General features: G+C 44.0%; 1 protein-coding gene across 1 annotated transcript in view; it reads right to left on the bottom strand.

Moving 5' to 3' along the window:
• The window catches only part of LOC109615937 (sister chromatid cohesion protein PDS5 homolog B-like), a 35,411-nt gene extending 20,632 nt beyond the window's left edge, over positions 1–14,779 (bottom strand). The window contains exons 1-3 of the mRNA XM_029118859.2: positions 14,074–14,779; positions 12,425–12,495; positions 12,179–12,322 (exon numbers count right to left, since the gene is read on the bottom strand). The gene's annotated coding sequence lies outside the window, so the exon portion shown is untranslated. The remainder of the gene's footprint in view (positions 1–12,178; positions 12,323–12,424; positions 12,496–14,073) is intronic.
• Between the last annotated feature and the right edge of the window lie 774 nt (positions 14,780–15,553).

Here is a 15,553-nt window from a genome sequence, read left to right as displayed (position 1 = left end):
TTTAATGATTAAGTACGATACATTTTTAGGAAATAAACATTTAAGAACTCTGAATCAATGATTATGAAAGCTCACGTCAGTTCCTAGTATTGTCCATGATTCCAGGATCCCATAAGAGAGACTCCATCTTGAGACTACTGTCGGTCAGCCAGGTGGTCAAACAGAATGAATCTTCGTCCATTTCGATTGTCTCCTTTTGCGCCTTTCGACCAAGCGTGCCGCACAAGCCCTGAAAAGTGGGGCCAAAACGTCTCGATCGCCCCCTGGTGAGTGGTCCCAGTATAGGTCATAAATCCCGCCCTCCCCATGTTATTCAATGGGACGCGAGACCAACTAAACAATTACATTCCCCTTCAAATATATATTTTTTCCAAAGCTGGTTTCTGTCATTTACTGTAGTTTGTATCACCCTAATGTAAATTCAAGAGTTTGTTTTTAAAATAAGTTTGTTTTTAGTTAGTTATTTAATGCTCTAAAAACGGTGGTGTGACGTCGTGATTCACAGCTGTGATTGACAGCTATCTGAGCCGAGGAGCCACTGAATCTTCGGAGGACTGAGGAGATTGGAACTTTACATTTAATCTCTAAATTTCTATAATTGATATAATTTCACACGGACATAATGGGTTGTTCTGCAGTACATTGTGCTAACCGATCTGGCATTTCCAATCGATCTTTGAATTTTTTTCGGTAAGTTAAATTTATAAGCTATTTAATTAGTAAATAAATGTAATGGGCTAGCTAACGTTAGCTAAAAGACAACAAGCCTCGTTAATAGCCATGTTAATAGCTAGCAGGTGATCGTTAGCTAGAAGTTACCAATTATTTTTGTATTAGGCCTATTCTAAATTAAGGTTAAACATGATGTAAGTTAGGCTATAACATATCGTCTAGGTTTAACAAGCAAAGGTTGTACTGTACTTGGACTTGCGATTGATTACGGTATGCGCATTCTGCGAGGGAGAGTGAGGGCGGGGCACAGGGGTGGGGCCGTTGATTTCGCGGCTTTAGGGCTTTACTTCCTTCTCGCTACTGCGCAGAACTGGTCCCAAGAACGCTATCTGCGCAGACGCAAGTCCAAGATGTCAGCGCCGTATCAGGACACTGGTGGCTTCATTTTTCACCAATGGAAAAGAGCGAAAGGGCGTCGTCCATTATATATACAGTCTATGCTTTCGACTGTTGTCCTTTCTCGGCCATCTTAACTTTCCTCTGTCTTCTCTCTTCGTCTGTACCACACTCTCCATCTGTCCATATACAACTTCCTCGGAATCCATCTTGTTTAGCCGGAAAACGTTCTTTTTCTTTCTGTCCATTTTGAGTCCAGGCATCGTTGTTAATGATCCTTTTCGTTCTTGATGGTATCCTATTCGCGCCTTGCTTTTTAAACATGAACGCATCATGCGCGTCAGAGGCTGCAGTCCTCTTGTTGTATTTGTACAACTGGACGGCATTATATTTTTACTTGTACAAGTCACTGTATAATTGCCGAAAAATACAATATCACACACTAATCCCGAAAAGGAAAATGGAGTGTCATCATACTATGGCGACATGGAATACAGTTCAGCACTGAAGCACACCGGTCAACGCCCCAACAAATTGAGACGGACTGTCCGCACCCGCAGACAGATTCCACGCAATAAAAATCACGGCCTAGTCGGGTCGTCATATGGCTTGTTTGACAAACTAACGCTTTTTGCAATCTTGACAGTTCGTTCTATGGCGTAGTTTTATGACTCACTGTTCAGTTGTTTTCAGCAACCAGTAACCGGGAAAAACAACTTCTTCCTCGCGATTGCAAATCGAGCCCCTAAGCTCTCCAGCTGAAGTTCAGCAGAATCGTTAAAACATATCCATCGGGTCGCGGCAGCATCATGTTAGAAATCGGCCGTTTCGTATAGTGGTTGTAATAATTAGCATACCCGTTTGTCAAGGGAGAGAGAAAGTATATTTATTGCAGCATTAGAAAGTCTTGTTCATGAGGTTACGGACCTGGTCTTCCTTACACAACCTCAATCTCTTCTCAGTCAATCTCTTCTCACTGTAATGTTGGTTACCAGCTAGCCTATACATTAAGGGCGTTTCTAACTTTTTAGAAGTCAACCCCCATGCCATATGGCCATCGTAAACATTCCTGTCATTAGAGCGCTACCTACTGAGAGATAATCTAAACAGAGAGGTTTCTGTTGTTCTCATTATCTAGGCACATTCACTTCCAATGAAACGTACATTCATATTGTAATTGTTAATGCTCAGATTCTACAGCTGCATTAATTAACAAGTTGAAGGTTATGTATCACAGCATAGCCAGTAGCCTATCTGTGATAAACGAATTAAACAATTTAACTAATTAAATATCTTACAACTGAATAATTGATATACTCCAACACACAGACTAACTAGCTAACGTTAAGTGGAGAAGGTTTATCATAGTATCAACGTAAGAAAAAAATAGGGAAGACAAGACAGGGTAGGCTACTCCAGGGTAGGCCCAACTCGCTGAAGAATAGAAGGGAAAAAGCGATTTCGTCAGCGGATGCTCTGGATACAGCATGTCAGATTGCGTATGCTAATGTCTACTTGTAGTCTGCCAGCTACATTAAGGGCTATTTCATTTTTTGGAGGGGGTGTCGGGAGTAATGTGTTATGAATGTTTAATCCGATTATAAAAGGAAGTGAAGAACGTGACTTGATTTGTGGGTGAGGGAAAAGGGAGTTTTTGCTTGTTATTTCTTCATCCAAAGTAAACAAACAAACTAATGAACGATACCTGAGGGGTATTGCACAAAAGCAAGATAAGGGATTAAGCTGGGATTTTCCAGTAATCCTGGCTGAATTTAGCCTTGACTCGGAGGCTAAATTAATGTACATTAAGTTACTATGGAGATTTACACTTTGCAGCTAGCCTGCTCCGGAGCAGGCTAACAACCAGGCTAAGATTAATCTAGTGATTTATCGGCTAGTTCCTCCCTAAATCCTACTAGATATCAATGTGTTTTAGTCACTTCATGGTCCTGCATTAAAATACTAGATATTCTGTCATTTATCTAATTATGCATACTGTTATTTTAGTTATTATTGAAAACTGCTGTTCATTTTGCTGTCAGAGGTTTGATGAATATATATCTATGCAAGTATAGAGTAGAAATGTACTGTTGAATGAGAAAAATATCCATATATTTATTGCAGTTGATGAGATAATAAGTGTTACGTTCTGTCCTCCCCAGGAGGGGAGTGGGAGCCACGCCACTGCACAAGGACACCCTGCAGCCAGCAAAAGGGTATGGGGTCGTAGTGCGAGTAAGGACTCAACACACACAAGTACCGTACAAAGCAGGCTTTTATTTAGCCACGGTAATAATATCAGGGAGATGAGGAGAACTGGCGGTACCAAATCAAAGAAAGAAACAAACAGCCTCCCACCCCCTTACCTGTCCTAACTCCCACCCAAAACACAGAAGCTGATCTGGCACACTGTCAGGGCGCCCTACCCAAACTTACAGTAGGTGGCCCAGCCAGGTGTAACTAGTGTGCCTAGACAGGGGAGTTACCCTACGTGCAGGGATGTAGACTCCGGAGCAGGGCTAAACTACTCCTCACTCCCTGTAGAAACAAGAAGAAATAAAAATGTTAGGCAATGTATAAAGTTCAACCACACGCAAGTCAACCACACACACACAGCTCTCACTCCAAACCACGTAAAATCCACTTAACTACATCCACAAAAATCCTAACCACAAAACACTTCACAACTAACCAGAAACCACATACACAACCTTACGCATGGAGAGTGAGAGAGAGAATGACCAAAAACCAGAAGTACATATACTGCTCAGAAATGCATGATGGGACAGATGGTGAGTGGAAACAGCTGAACCGGGTAACGGGGTAGGCGGAGTCATTGATGAGCTTGATTGAAGAATATTGTCACCTGTACTGAGAAGACACATACACAGAACACTACAGGGATTTTGAACAGGGGACGTAACACGCCCACCACAAAAAGACACAACGAATAGTTAGTGTCACCAATCTGTACGCAACGTTCCCTGTAAACAATCACTCCGGCAGCGGAAGTCTCACCAGACTCGCGAGAGCGCGTCAGCAACAACGTTGTTGGAACCCTTAATATGGTGGATAGTGAGGTTGTATCCCTGCACAATCAACGCCCACCGCATCAACTGCCTGTTGCTGTTGTACATCCTGCTGAGGAAAACTAGAGGATTATGATCGGTGTAAACAACCACAGGTAAGGCACTAGACCCAACATACACTTCAAAGAATTGTAACGCTAACAGTAGTGCCAACGTCTCTTGCTCGACTGTAGAATAACGTGTCTGACAGGGTGTGAATTTCTTAGAATAGAAACAAACGGGCCTATCGATCCCTTCATCATCCTCCTGTATCAGAACTGCCCCTGCACCCATACTACTGGCATCGACTTCCAGTTTGAACAGCTTGCTGGGATCGGGTGCTGCTAAAACCGGGGAGGAACAGAGAAGAGCCTTAGCTGACTCAAACGCCTGTTGACACTCTGCAGACCACGTAAACTGTACCTTTGGGCTCAGTAATGAGGTGAGAGGAGCTATTACGGTAGAGAAATTCTTACAGAAAGTACGGTAATAACCAACCATACCAACAAATCGCCGCAGCTGGCGTCTGGTGGTTGGCACAGGATATGAAACGATAGCTTCCACTTTCCTAGCTATGGGACGTACCTCGCCCCTACCTACTTCCTTCCCTAAGTAGGTCACTGTTGCCTTGCCGAAATCACATTTCGCTAAATTCAGCGTTAGGGAGGCTGCTGCTAAACGACGGAACACATCCGCTAACGTGGCTACATGCTCTTCCCACGACAAAGAGTGTACCACGATGTCATCTAAGTAGGCCGTACATTTGGGCACATCTGCTAACACCATGTTGACTAAGCGCTGGAAGGTGGCTGGGGCATTGCGCATTCCAAACGCCATTACGGTATACTGCAGGAAATCGTCTGGCGTTACAAAGGCGGAAATATCAGAAGAACGGGCGGACAACGGCACCTGCCAATATCCCTTCAGCATATCTAATTTGCTGACATAAACCGCTGAACCAATGGTGTCAACGCAATCGTCAATTCTGGGCATAGGATATGAATCAGGTACGGTAATAGCATTTACTCGCCTATAATCCGTACACAACCTAGAAGTACTGTCTGGCTTGGGTACCAAAATACAGGGAGAGCTCCACGGACTATGGCTAGGTATAGCCATGTTGTTTTTAGTTAGATACTCAGTTTCCTTCCTCATTACCTCTCTTTTTCGGGCGTTAACACGGTAGGGGTGCATTCTGATGTGCGACGCATTCCCTACGTCAATGTCATGCTCCAACACTGTTGTGCGGCTGGGAACGTCCTGAAAGAGACTGGGAAACGAATGAATAAGGTGAATGAGCTCTTCCTGTTTCTTGTTGTCTAAATGCACCATTATAGACGGCAACACTTTCTTCATTTCTGAATTGTTTAACCTTTCACTGATCCTTATACCAGACTGTTCTTTTAAACCGTCCTCCATGTCATCCTCAGGGCAGACCTCTGCAACCAGCATCCCAGCTACCGGACCTGGAGCACCACATGGGCTGGACTTTGTTGGGCTAACAGGTTTGTTAACATTTACGGTGCGGTATTCTTTGAGCATGTTAACATGGCATAAGCGGTGAGGGCGCCTCCTCTCTGGGGTTCTTATGATGTAATTTGTTTCACTTATGCATTTTTCCACAGTGTATGGACCACAATAATGAGCTGATAAAGACGAACCTGGCACCGGTAACAACACTAGTACCTGATCTCCAGGGACAAACACACGTTTCACAGCCTTTTTGTCATACCTTATTTTCATCCGTTTCTGGGTGCTGGAAAGAGACTCCTTAGCTAGTTCACATGCTTTATGCAACCTTTCACGGGTCTTGGTCACATAGTCCAAAACATTACTCACTGTACTCTGCGTTGAACTCAGCATTTGTTCCTTTAACACAAGTAATGGTCCTCGCTCTGTATGGCCGAATATGAGGTCGTTAGGGCTGAACCCCAGGGATTCCTGAGTTGCTTCCCTAATGGCAAACAGTACAAACGGAACCCCCTCGTCCCAGTCTGACTGTGTAGACAAACAATATTTCCTTAACATGCCTTTCAGCGTTTGGTGTCATCTCTCTAAGGCTCCCTGACTTTCAGGGTGGTAGGCACTGGACTTCTGGTGTGTTATTGCCAAGGACCTCAACACTGACGCAAACAAAGAGGATGTGAAATTGGACCCCTGGTCCGACTGTAACACCCTAGGCAATCCGAACGTGGTAAAGAACTTAATGAGTACTTTAATCACTGCTTTTGCTGTTATCTTTCGGAGAGGGATAGCCTCTGGGTACCTGGTTGCACAACACATGATAGTCAGCAGAAACTGGTTTCCTGCTCTAGTTTTTGGGAGCGGGCCAACACAGTCTATGATTATCCTGTCAAACGGTTCCCCCACCACCGGTATGGGATGTAGCGGCGCACGGGGGACCCCCTGATTAGGCTTTCCTGCTAGCTGACATGTCTTGCATGCATTGCAATGCTTAACCACATCTGATTTCAGACCAGGCCAGAAGAAGTGCCTGAGGACACGGTCGTATGTTTTTCTGATGCCCAGGTGCCCTGCCCACGTATAATCGTGAGCCAGTGACAACACCTGCTGACGGAACGGTGTGGGCAAAACAACCTGGTAAACACATTCACTGTCACTATCAGTATTGCTAGCAGTCCATTTTCTTAGCAACAGTCCGTTCTCTAAACCGTACGCGGCATTGGACCCACTACTAGTACTTTTGCCTACCGCTTCAAAACACTTTTGAAGGCTCTTGTCGTTTTGTTGACACGTAATTACCTTGGACGCTGTGATAGTGTCCACTAAGCTACTTAACTCTAACGCACTTCCCTCAGGTTTACTCTCAACTGTGGGTGGAGGAGACTGCTCTCCTTTCGGCAACTGAACCGGGACTCTAACAGGTTCGTACAATGACGATACATCCAACACATCATCCATTTTCTTTGCCTGCGCGCAGGTCACAACACATGCAGGGAACACTGATTTATTTGTCTCTGGCTCAGTATAGGTGGGATCGGGTTTCTCTAAAACCTCCAGAACTGGGACGACCTAGCCCCCAGCTATGTCGTTGCCCAACAAAAATGACACCCCGTCAACTGGCAACTTTTGGACCACCCCTATACGGAACCGGCCAGACACAACAGACGACGACAGGTAAACCCAGTGCAATGGCACTGATATTGTACCCATTTCAACCCCTGACAACAACACATGTGACCCACAATACGACTTCTCAGACCAAGGCAACACTGTAGACACAATGACAGACTGAGCTGCCCCTGTATCACGTAACACAGTTATTGGTTGTTGGCCTGTTCTTTCCCCATTCAGGCAAACCCAACCCTCAGTAATAAAAGGGCTGTACACAGCATCGGGCTCTTTTGAACACACAAAACCAACGCTCTTAGGTGGAGACGGAGGAGTTTTGGACTTAGCCTTTAGCACTGGACACTCGGCTATCAGGTGACCTGGGCGGTGACAATAGAAACAAACCCTCTCAGTCCTACTAAGAGACGGGGCAGAGAAACCTCTGGTTCCACGAGGGGTCCTGGACACCTGTGACATACCAGACCTGGTCTCTGGATTAGGTGGGCCAAACACTTTTGTGTGTCAGAGCATATTCATCAGCCATTACAGCTGCTTGTTTTAATGTGGCCACTTTCTATTCATTTAGGTGTACTACAATCCTATCTGGTAGGTGGTTTTTGAAGTCTTCTAGCAGTATTATTTCTCTAATGGCAGCGTAGGTGGAGACTTTACTAGCTGCACACCAGCGATCAAACAGGGTCTCTTTCTCCCTAGCAAACTCCATAAACGTTTTGCCAGTGCCTTTTTTATAGTGACGGAAGCGCTGCCTATACGGCTCCGGCACCAGCTCATACGCCCTCAACACAGCAGCTTTCACCACCTCATAATCTCCGCTCTCTTCCAGGGACAGAGACGCCACCACCTCCTGTGCCTTCCCTGTCAGCCTACACTGGAGCAGCAAAGGCCAGACCTCCTTAGGCCAGCGAAGAGCCCCTGCTACTCTCTCAAAAGCGGAGAAGTAGGAATCCACTTCTGCTTCTCTGAATGGAGGAACGACAGCTATGTTTCTCCCAACATCAAAAGGCCCCTCTCTACCCACTGGTGAGGAGGGAGCTACTCCAGCAGCCAGCTCAAGCTGCCGTATCTGGATTTTAGTCTCTGTTTCTGCTTTCAGTTCCATCCTTCTGATTTCTCTGCTGGTCTCTAACTTTCTCAGTGCTAATTCATAATCTTGATTTTGTTTCTCTGTTTTGTCTCTTAGGTCAGCTTCAAGGCGGGCCAACCGAAGCCTAAGCATAGCGGTCTCCCCCGAGCCCTCAGGCTCAAAAGGAGATGGCTCGAACTTGGGTAGGGTCAAAGGAGACAAATCAGTTTCAGGAACCTTAAAAACATCGACCCAGTCGCTCTAACTACTGTCAACCCCCTTTCAGTCACTAAATCTGTGGATCTCTACAATTCGTCACTCAGCGTCATCCTGGACCAGGAGTGTTGCAACAACTTCATCTCCTTTTTCAAAAGAAAGGTTGAAAACATCCGCTCCATGCTCTCCAGTACCCCTGTCCTCCAGCCACCCGCTGTACCTGCTCTGTTGCACCCGACCACTCTTCTCCCAAGTCCTTCTGCCTCCCCTGTTACATCCACTGAATCCCATGGGACTACCCAGCTCCTCAGTTGTTTCATGGATACTAATCAACATGAGATTGATGTTCTCCTGAGGAAGATGAAGCCCTCCACCTGTGAACTGGACCCTTTTCCCTCAATTTTAATTAAAAGTCACTCTTCTGTGGTAAGTCCCATGATCACCAAGATCATTAATCAGTCTCTTCGGTCTGGCCAAGTCCCTGCATCTTTGAAAACTGCGGTCATCAAACCTCTGCTTAAAAAGCCCAGCCTTGACCCCGAAGTATTTGCCAACTACCGACCCATCTCCAACCTCCCTTTTTTGTCAAAGGTGTTGGAAAAGGTAGTTTCTGTGCAACTTCACAATCACCTCATTACAAACAGTCTTTATGAGAAGTTCCAGTCTGGCTTTCGCTCTGGCCACAGTACAGAAACTGCCTTGGTCAGGGTCACCAACGACCTGTTGATGGCGGCTGATGCTGGATCTCCATCACTTCCCATCCTTCTAGATCTCACTGCAGCATTTGACACTGTGGACCACCATATCCTTTTAAACCGCCTTCACTCTTCCATTGGACTTTCTGACACTACTCTGGCTTGGTTTACTTCATATCTCACGGACAGAACAGAATATGTATCTTTGGGTGGTGCTAAATCGGACACACACTCTGTCACTTGTGGTGTCCCTCAAGGATCAGTCCTTGGCCCCACCCTTTTTACACTGTATATGCTCCCCCTGGGTCATGTCATTAGCCGGCATGGAATATCTTTCCATTGCTACGCTGATGACACGCAACTGTACATCAAAACAAACCCAACCCCGGCTACAGCTCTCTCCACACTTTCCATCTGCTTGGAGGAGATAGAGACATGGATGGCGGATAATTTTCTGCAACTAAACAGTTCAAAAACGGAAGCCATTCTTGTTGGCACTCCACACCAAACCCGGTCATCTACCATCACCAGCATCACCTTCTCTGGTCACGATATCCACCTCTCATCCTCAGTCACAAACCTCGGTGTTAGAATGGATCCCCATTTGACTTATGACGCCCATATTAAACATCTGTGCAAAACCTCCTTCTTTCACCTCAGGAACATTGCAAAACTCCGCCCTACACTTACTCTCCCAGATGCTGAGAAACTTGTCCATGCCTTTATCTCCTCCAGGTTGGACTACTGCAATTCACTCCTCATCGGGATCCCAAGCAAGAATATCCAGCCGTTGCAGTACGTCCAGAACTGGGCTGCTAGGATCCTGATGGGGGTGCGGAAGCACCACCACATCACTCCCATCCTTAAATCGCTTCACTGGCTTCCTGTCCAATACAGGATTGAATTCAAAGTTTCCCTTCTGTCCCATCAGTGTCTCTATGGCACTGCACCATTATACCTCAAACAAATCATCACTCCCCTTTCTGCCTCACGCCATCTCCGCTCTGGACAGGCTAACCTCCTACAGCCTCTGAGGACAAGGCTGCGAACAATGGGTGACCGTGCCTTCTGCTCAGTTGCACCAGCTCTGTGGAATGCTCTCCCTGTTCATCTAAGGGCCCCACAGACTGTGGACTCTTTTAAAAAGGGCCTGAAAACCCATCTTTTTAGAAAAGCCTTTTTTGTTTAATTGTGTTATTTTAATGTCGCTGTTCTATGCTTTTAGGCTAATGCATTGTAGCACTTTGAGGTCATTTAATTGATATAAAGTGCATTATAAATAAAATTTATTATTAAAGGCGCCCGAGTCGCCACCCCCACACCGCCCTCCGGCCGTGCAGGCGAGAGACCTCTCAGCACCTCATGCCCTTCCCCAGCTTCCTCAGCTGCCTCTTGCTCCTCAAACTCTTCCTCCTCGACCTCCTCTTCCTCATCCTCTTCCTGTGAGGGAACTACACCTTGAGACAATAAATGCAGTGAAATGACTGCAACTATTTCTGCCTTGAGTGAGTGCTTGGAGACTGGGATGTTATAGTGAGCTGCTACCGCTAACAAGTCTGTTTTAATGAGCTGTGAGAAACCCTCAAGAGTAGGGTCCGCAATAAAAAGGTCCACCGCCACAGACGCCATCTTACACCGCACCGAGAACACACCACCACAGCACTAACAGGGAAACACTGGTAACAAATCAAAGACACTAAACAACCAGGAACGCGTCTCACCTCATCCAGTTGTGAATAGTTTTTCCTTCTGTACAACTCTGCTTCTCTCAAACGTGACTTCAAAGTGCGTATACTCATCCTGATGTTGTGATTGGTTGACAACATATGTATGCCCTGCATCAAAATAATTCATTATAATAGCGAAAGTATCTTCGGGAGTACTCATGTTTTGAAAATAGGCGCTTTTCCGTGTTTTTCACCTCTCCTTCCTGTTAAAAGACAGGCAGTCCTTCTGTCCAATCAGGAGGTTCCGTCCTCTGCTAGATAGGCCCTACCTTTTCCGTTAGAAGTTAATGTCGTTGTGTTTCATGATTTGTTGAAGTGTTTTCGTATTTGCTGTTGTGTTTTCCTATTTGCCGTTGTGTTTCATGATTTGTCGTTGTGTTTCATGATTTGTTGAAGTGTTTTCTTATTTGCTGTTGTGTTTTCCTATTTGTCGTTGTGTTTCATGATTTGTTGTTGTGTTTTATGATTTGTTGTTGTGTTTCATGATTTGTTGAAGTGTTTTCTTATTTGCTGTTGTGTTTTCCTATTTGCCGTTGTGTTTCATGATTTGTTGTTGTGTTTCATGATTTGTCGTTGTGTTTTATGATTTGTTGTTGTGTTTTATGATTTGTCGTTGTGTTTTAGGATTTGTTGTTGTGATTTGCACTTCAGGGCCACCGTACACACAACAGTTCAACAACTTATTCAATCAATATATCTACAACATCAATCTTGACTTCGGTCAGCTCGATCTGTCTCTTAAGATGCGTTGTGTAGAGATATCTAACTGTTTGTTAATTCTGTGAACAACTTTTAGTTAGCATAGCATAATTTTTGCTACTTTAGGCAATACTCACTATGTTACTAGGCACCTTATCAGGTAGCCCAATGTCAGGATCCTGTAACAAATTATATTTTCTATTAGTACCACTTCCCTGACTTCTTATCATGAACTTAACATTTTTGTCTTTCCACAAAATTGACATGATACCTCGAGCCTTCTGGAGTCCAGCGACACGGTCTCATCATCAGCAGAAGAGCACTCCACTGCTGTAGATGTGGCTTCCCTCTGCCATATTCAATACTTGTATTGATATTTTTGACAGGACATGCAAAGCCTATGATTTAATAAAGAGTACTCACTGGCAAATCATAGTCTGGTGGCTCCAAAAGTGTAAGGGTATTACCAGCCACTGCAAGGTAAAGCACAGTCACACAGTCCACATAAAATATATATGGATTTCAATATTTTCCATGTGCAGTATGTACCTTGTATGAAGAGGCCAGTATCCCTTGCTGGGCCAGAGTCAGTGGCTGTCCCTCCCTGGATCCCTTCAATAACTGGCTTTCCTTTATTTAAGTCCTGGGCCAGCTCCTCTGCTGTGGTGAAGTCTTGGGTTGGAGGGCCACCCCCTGTACCAGATATATGACTTATTTTTTTGTTGCTAAAATCAGCACAGACAATAAAATGTCAGCAAACATGTCACCTATGTTCTCCGCAAACAAGTCACTTACCAGCCTGCAAAATGTTCTTGTATTTAATCTTCACTTGCTGCCAAGTCCTTTTTTGGCCAGACATGTTTGTTCTTTAAGAGGAATAGATAGTGATAAAATAGATTAGATGGATAAAAATAGAGCAAATTATCTGATTATGGATTACATCAAATCAATTAGAAACAAAACATACATACACATAGATAAGAGTAAAAAGATTAAAATTTTATTATAGACATAAGATATTGATAGATCAAATAGATGCACATAGTGTTTGCAATTATTATTCCTGTTAAATGCATGTCCACTGGTCACATTTACGGCAAAGTATTTTTTTTTTGAAAATGACAAGTAACTCCTTGAATTGTAATTATGAGGGTTGCAGTGGAGCACTGGTTATTTGGACTACTTAGGCATTCAATCGGTCCGCTATTGTTTGCCAGGCATTCTCTCTTTGCTTTATTACAGCAGCTGTATTGCCTTTTTTACATATTATATGGTTTACTTCTTCATTAGTTTCCATAAGAAGCTGTTGTTCAGTTGGTGAAAAGTATGCCGGACGGGTTTTTTCAATTTTTGCATCGGTGATTCTGTGATTGATTTTGTGATCTTTTTAAGAATGCCGTGAACGTGCATTTATCCAAACTATATACACCTGGCTTGACATATCCGCGCGGTCTCATCCTGGCTCAGCAAACGTGCAACGGATTGAGCCAGGATGCACTGATTAAACTAGGTCAAGCCACGATTGTTCTGTTATCCTGGCTTTCTTAATTCTACTTTTGTGCAATACCCCCCTGGGGCCTGTTGCACAAAAGTTGAATGAAGAAATCCAGGAAAACTGAAAAAGCGCAGCTTGACTTAGCGTGATCCGCTCATCGCGGCTTAATCGGTTGCATGTTTGCCGAGCCAGGATGAGAAGGTGAAGCTATGTCAAGCCAGGTGTAGATAGTCGGGATAAGTGCACGTCCACGGCTTTCTGAAATAGACCACTGTATCGATCACAGATTTACTGATGCAGAGATGGAGAAGAAGCATGCGGCTTATTTTTCACCTGAGGAGCAGCAACTAATTATGGAAAGTTATGAGGAGGTAAAGCATATAATATGCAGAAAAGGAAATACGGCGACTATTATTAAACAGAGAGAAAAAGCCTGGCAGACAATAGTGGACCGACTGAATGCGTAAGGATTTAAAAATATCTACTTTCTAGCAAAGTTGAACACTCTGTTTTAATTGCTTTTAATATGCTTGTTTTATGTGTTTGTTTCAGTGCTGTATCTCGTTGTGTGCTAAATGTGCTGGTTGTACTGTAAGTGTCTTTGAGTATCCTAACATGTAAAGCACAATATAAATAACATTATATTATTTAGCTTACTTTGCCATAAAAGTGATCAGAGGGAATTAATGTTCCTCGGGAAATTTACCCTAAAGTAAATTTACCCTTAATTTCAAACTCTCATGCGAGAATATGTTTTACAACCATGTGCACAAATCTCTAGAAGCTATGTCTAATTCTAAATATCTTCCTACAATTAATGTTCATACAGAACAAATGTGACTGGGCAAAAAAGAACCTGGCAAGTAAAGATCAAATATAAAAACATTTTGCAAGCTGGTAAGTGCCTTAATTCTTAACAGTGTGCAAATGGTATGTAGAAATTACTTACATGATGCCTGCTCACATATTTTATCTAAACAGATTTTAGCTGTTAAGAAGAAGACTCATTTGTCTGGCACTGGGGGGAGGGGGGGGGGGCAGCTCCAGACTTCACCCCAGCTGAGGAAATGGCCCTTGATTTGAACCAAGGAAGGCCTGTGATGGAAGGATCTGTATGTAACAGATCCAGACACAGTACAGTATGACAGCCAGCCTGGCAACATAGTAAGTATGGGCTAATGGAAATCTGAATTATGCACAATTCCTGCTAATCAATGGGTGGTTTACAGAATTCACAAACTGTAAGATGTCTGAACAAGCAAATAGAGCTGGCAGAAGCACAGATTGCTGTAAGTAAAAGGACACTCCAGGATCTGGACCTTGGTATAGAAATCTAGAAGAGAACACTGAGGAAACTTGATCTGGAGATCCAGAAACAAGAAAAAGAAGTGACTTCAATCCACACTGTAAGCACATCTGTAAAACAATGTATTAATAATTTTTTTCTTTCTCTCTCCCAAGCTCCAAACTGACAAGGGACATGACTAAAATAAAAAGCTTAAGAAGCATTGTGGTGTTCCCTGTGTGATAAATGCACACTACACTATGCAAAGTTATTGGTTCAGTGAGGTGAGACGAAAATTGAGGTTGTGAAACCAAAGTAAGCTACTATAATATCGAATGAAACATTAGGCCTAATTAAGGAGTAACACAAACAATCCTTTATTAGAGAAGGACAAGACAATGAAATCACTCATCTGAAATAATGTATTGGTCTCTGACCAGCTTACCATTAATGTCATCTGGGAATATAGCTGCATTGTCCCACTCAATCTCGGGTGCCACTGCTGGACCCCTTTCATTTCTCAGACAGGCAATATTGTGTAGGACCGTGCAGGCTACAGTAATGTCACAGGCCCTGTCTGGGGTGACCCTTAGGTGGTGGAGACAATGAAATCGTGACTTAAGAAGGCCAAATGCCATCTCAATTCGGCCCCTTGTTCTTGCATGGGCAAGATTGTATCCTTGCTGTGCTGCTGTCTGAGGGTCTGCAAGGGGAGTGAGAAGGTATGTCTCACAGGCATAACCCATGTCTACCAGCAGAACGCCAGAGAATTCACCTGAGAATACAAAATGTAATCATTACAACTACACAAGTAAAACCTCTGACGCAATTGTGTTTATCAGTGAAATGTGTGTGGCCTACCTTGTGATAGTCGCTGGGAAATGGTACTGGACCTAAAAACTCGGGAGTCATGGACAGACCCAGGCCACTTTGCCTCCACATTGGTAATGATGCAGGCAGCATCACAGATCTGAAACAATGCAATGTTTCCTATTCAGTATACATGTCATGCACAGAATACATTTGGGCTAGTTGACAGTAACTAAATAATTTTTCCTGAACATTGATACTGTGGAAGGATTTTCTGTTGACATAATCTCCTTCGTGGGCCCCTGAGGGGCTCTTAATGCGGATCTGTGTGCAG

The sequence above is a fragment of the Esox lucius genome, chromosome 1 (genome assembly GCF_011004845.1).
Source record: "Esox lucius isolate fEsoLuc1 chromosome 1, fEsoLuc1.pri, whole genome shotgun sequence".
NCBI lineage: Eukaryota > Metazoa > Chordata > Actinopteri > Esociformes > Esocidae > Esox > Esox lucius.
This window is presented reverse-complemented; position numbering and strand designations above follow the sequence as displayed.